This window comes from Spea bombifrons, chromosome 9 (genome assembly GCF_027358695.1).
Source record: "Spea bombifrons isolate aSpeBom1 chromosome 9, aSpeBom1.2.pri, whole genome shotgun sequence".
Taxonomy (NCBI): domain Eukaryota; kingdom Metazoa; phylum Chordata; class Amphibia; order Anura; family Pelobatidae; genus Spea; species Spea bombifrons.
Genome location: NC_071095.1, coordinates 42,682,935 through 42,687,310, shown reverse-complemented (window position 1 = coordinate 42,687,310; position 4,376 = coordinate 42,682,935). Strand labels below are relative to the sequence as shown.

General features: G+C 43.1%; 1 long non-coding RNA gene across 2 annotated transcripts; it reads right to left on the bottom strand.

The window, feature by feature from the left end:
- Positions 1-468: 468 nt before the first annotated feature.
- LOC128505212 (uncharacterized) lies at positions 469-2,257 on the bottom strand. 2 transcript variants are annotated; one of them, XR_008355553.1, is made up of 3 exons: positions 2,209-2,257; positions 836-1,063; positions 469-711 (listed from the first exon to the last, which is right to left on the bottom strand). It is a non-coding gene; the product is annotated as an uncharacterized LOC128505212 (long non-coding RNA). The 2 variants fall into 2 exon arrangements; XR_008355552.1 differs by lacking the exon at positions 2,209-2,257 and adding an exon at positions 2,086-2,172.
- Positions 2,258-4,376: the final 2,119 nt, after the last annotated feature.

Sequence of the window (4,376 nt, the reverse complement as noted above, 5' to 3'; positions counted from 1 at the left end):
GTGGGACATGCGAGCGCCAAGCTCTTGGAGATCCACGTGGAGTTTAGATAAAGCCTCCGCCATGTCCGATTTAAAATTGCAGCGCATCTCGTCCAGAAGCCGTTTCATGGCGGTGACGGTTAAAACGCCGTCGCCTGGATCACTCGGAGGAGGCGAAGGTAAGTGAGGTAAGGGGCCAGCGTCTGGGCCTTGTGAAGCATCGGAATCTTCCGCGTCGTCGCGGATGGTAGGTAAAGCGCGGGAAGAGGCCCGACGTCTGGGTTTGGGCTCAAAAAAAGCCGGAACAGAGCCCGCCGATGACTTGGTCTTGCTCGCCGACATAATGCCCGCTGTGGGTAATAGTAGCTTCGTGGATAATATCCCGGTAACTGCCAAAATCGGTTGAATATAGCTTAGGAGTTGGAGGAGCTCCCACACCGCAAGTCTTACTCAGCCGCCATCCAAGCCACGCCCCCCACACACTTAAATAATTGATTTTATTTCCATAAAAGATAAAAAAAAGGGAGGTTCCTTAACATGCCATGTCAAGTCACTTCCTAGGTGGGAGTTGCGTCTCTATTGGCTCAGCAAGACTCCATTTGTGATTGGGTGTAGCATTTTCCATACTTCCGTTAACTCCAAACTGGGATAGCAAGCTCCACTGAGCCGTTAATGTGACAAAATAGACAATTGATGCAGGACACACTGCTTGTTTTATCCCACAGGTCTGTGCTGTTAGCTGAGCCCTCAGACGTGGGGGTGTTTTGTGGCCATCAACTTGGAACAAAAAAACACCACTTTACTACCAACAACAAGAACGGGTGCTGCCTCTATCTTATCTTTCCAACCTGTTCACTATCCCTGCTCCCTGAAAATCAAATCTAACATTTTAGCATTTGTAACATTTTTACTCATGGTACGTAGACTGTGGAGGACCAATTTATAGCATGCTGGTCTGACAAGCCTAATGCGCTTCATAGATGATTTTCTCATCCAGCTTCTCATCAACCTGTGCGCTGCCAAAGGATTTTGAGCAGGTTCTCCAGGGCACGACAGTTGTTCCAAATCGACGTAGCAGCTCTTCCTGCATTGATCGCGAAAGAGGAAAAAGAAATAAAGGTTAGCACGAAAGGGAAGCCACATTCCAGTAAGATTTGAATAACCCCCAACCACCCTGAAGGTCTGACTCCAAGGTATGAGAGGTGCATGGTTCCATTGGCTGATGCTGGCAGAGCGACCCAAATCCCTTTGACAAAATCATGCAATTTTAACGCATGAACTGGCTATTACACCTGCACTACGGAACACTTCATAAGACATTTTTAAGAGTGTATAATTTTCGATTATAAAGAACGTTATAGAGAGAGAGTTGATACATACCAGGGTTTTTATGCGTTTTCAAATGGGTAACCTGTACCTCTGATTTGGAGTAGCGGTTAAGGCATTGGTCTTCCACCATAAGGCCCATAAGTTCAAGTGGCTTGTCCTCACACCAGCGACGTTCTAGCAATGCTATGTTAAATAAGGAGGGGAGAATGGGCAAGGGGCGGTCAGTATGGGTTGGTAAAAGTAATGATTGGTGAAACAAGTGGCAAAAGAGAGCGTCTTCCTTAAACCTTCTAGGCGGCTAGGTATTAGAGGACTGAAGCAGATGTCTGAATTATTTAGTTGGGGGTGTCGCAAAACTTATGGAATTAAGCAAAGAGAGAAGCATACAAAAGGGGAATGAAACAGGGAGGCAAAGAAACAGTTGTATCAAGGGAACAAGAGGAAGAGGAGGATCTATGAGCAGCAGAACTGTTTGATGGGAGGAAGGGACACAAGGGAGACATGGAGAGAGTGCTGCGCAGACTGTGTTACATAGTTACATAGTTATATAGGCTGAAAAAAGACATGCGTCCATCAAGTTCAGCCTTTCCTATATCGGTTAATTTGTTGCTGTTGATCCAAAAGAAGGCAAAAAAAACCCCAGTTTCGCTCTTTCCAATTTTGCACTAACCAGGGGAAAAAATTCCTTCTTGACCCCAAAATGGCAGTCAGATTTCTCCTTGGATCAATAAGCTGTGTTGATACTTAATAAAAATAAATCTACATGTTCATACTCACTCGTTGAAAGGCTCACTCAAAGGCTGGTTCCACACTCTGTGGCCACACATAATGGTGGTTTTGCAAATGCTTGCACAACTACGGACCACCTTGCCTCTGATCGCACGTTCTTGTTAGTCTTACCAGCTGCAAGGGCTCACGGCATGTCCTAGAATGTCAGATCTTCTCATCATTGCCAGGGTCTCTGTCAAATCTATGTGGAGTCAACCACTGTCGCTTGTAAAGCAGAAAAAGAAAACGACTTAATGAGCCACCTTAAAAGGCTGTTCTATTGAGGCAAGCAATTTGCCTTACCACCTAGCCCTCTTTTACCCAATAGTGCACTGGCCCAGACAATAGCAGAATCTGCATAGATGACCATGCAACATTCAGGAGCATCACAGACCTTAATGGCACTTGCTCTTGCTTTGCTACTTGGTAACCCATCGACAAAATGAAACTGTAGTCTTAAACATAATGCAGGGTGTTTGACAGCTTGACATATTGGCCAAACATATCTCTCTTGTCTATGAGATCTCAACCAAATCTTGTCCTAGACAATGACACTAAATGCTTATCTTACAACCTTGTGATAAGCATGTCCTCAACACCAACAGGCACATGGGGACTAAGAGTATATCTAAGGGAAAGGATTTTATTTCAATTGCCACCAAAAACAATCAGCTCAGGGTGGTGTCTGCGGGGGAAAGCCATTAGAATACAACGGCAACCTACATGGCAACACATATCGTAAAACAACACCCACGGCTCATTACACACAGAGGGGAAGATGGTTTTTGTTAAGCAGAAAGGTCTTACCTTTAATGAAGGGCTAAGTCGTCTCTTTAGACAGTCTCCATGGATGGGCCGCAATCATTTCTTGCTCTATTTCAGGAAAGGATGACAGTGTTAAAGACTTTACTGTAATTAAGGTGCCAATATTCTTAAGAGATATTGTGGTGCCACACTCCCTTGGCTATTGTGAGGTACCCCATGGGACCACATTGGCCATTTTTTCTTCCAAAACGAACAGACATAGAGAGATTGAATTACAATATGAACCACTGGGCCGATCTAGCCTGTGTGTTTAACGCTAAAGTCCTCGTCTTTGTTTCAGGGCAGCTATACGATTTCTCGGCAAATGTTTATCTTCCATTACCCTACTAAACTCTACCACTTCTGGTTGAGAGGCTGTACAACTGATCTACAACCCCCTCCAACAAAATAATTACATTTTCAAAAAGAAAAATCATATACAGGATCAATGTGACTGACCAGAACAGACATGGAGAGATTGAGGATGGACACAGACAGAAGGGGAAAGGCATTGTAGAAATCTCCAAAGGAAATCCCCTGGTAAAGGCATGCGAGATGAAGACGGTGCACTCACAGCCAGAATCATGGCATGGCAGAAAATGGCACAGCTCCATGGAATCTGCTGGCGCTATAGAAATAAATGTACTGACAAAGAGGAAAGCAAAGAGATTAGGAGAAAGAACATTTGGTCAGGGAACTAAGAGCAGAGTGGAAACAAACAGTTGAGGGAGACTTTTCAATTTAATAGGAGCAAGCAGGGGAGAGCAGAATGGGACATACAGTACTGAGAGAGGGGAAGTTAATAATAATAATAAAACATTAAAATGCTAAACGAGGCATAGACACACTGGTAGATCTGTTCCATATGGGAATCTTTGCCTAATTTCAAAAATTACAAGACAAGTTGGATAAAATGATATAAATGTGTTATTCACAATTTCAACATTGTTAATTATTATATGTATCAATGCTCTCCTGGGTCAACACAAGCTCCCTATTCACATGGTTTCATTTGTGTTATAATTTTTGTTTTGTTTTTTTGTTTGTGTGTGTGTGTGTTTTAAAGATTTCTTGTCCCCCATTTTTTAGGTTTATCAGGAAGTGGGGTGTCAGAGTTTAACATGCAATAGTCTCCAGAAATTTGGGGTACAGTTTTATTCATTTAGCAAAAGTCTTTAGATGTGTCAATTACTCAGAGGTTACCAAGAAGGTTCTTCACCACAATTGCACATTTTGGTGGCCATCCCTCAGCATATAAAAATTAAATATCACAGGTTACTGGGGTTCCTACTTTTATCTGTTAAAGTCATCATTGAAAGAAACTGAAACAGACTGATCCACCTAGTATTGGGGAAGTGTTGGCGACACTCACATATTTATCAGATGGAGAGGATGACCAAGTGTAGAAACCATACAACGGTTCAAATTTGATCTAACATGGCACTTACGGGCATTTTGGATTTTCTTATGTATCAAGGAAGAAATGCAGAAACAAT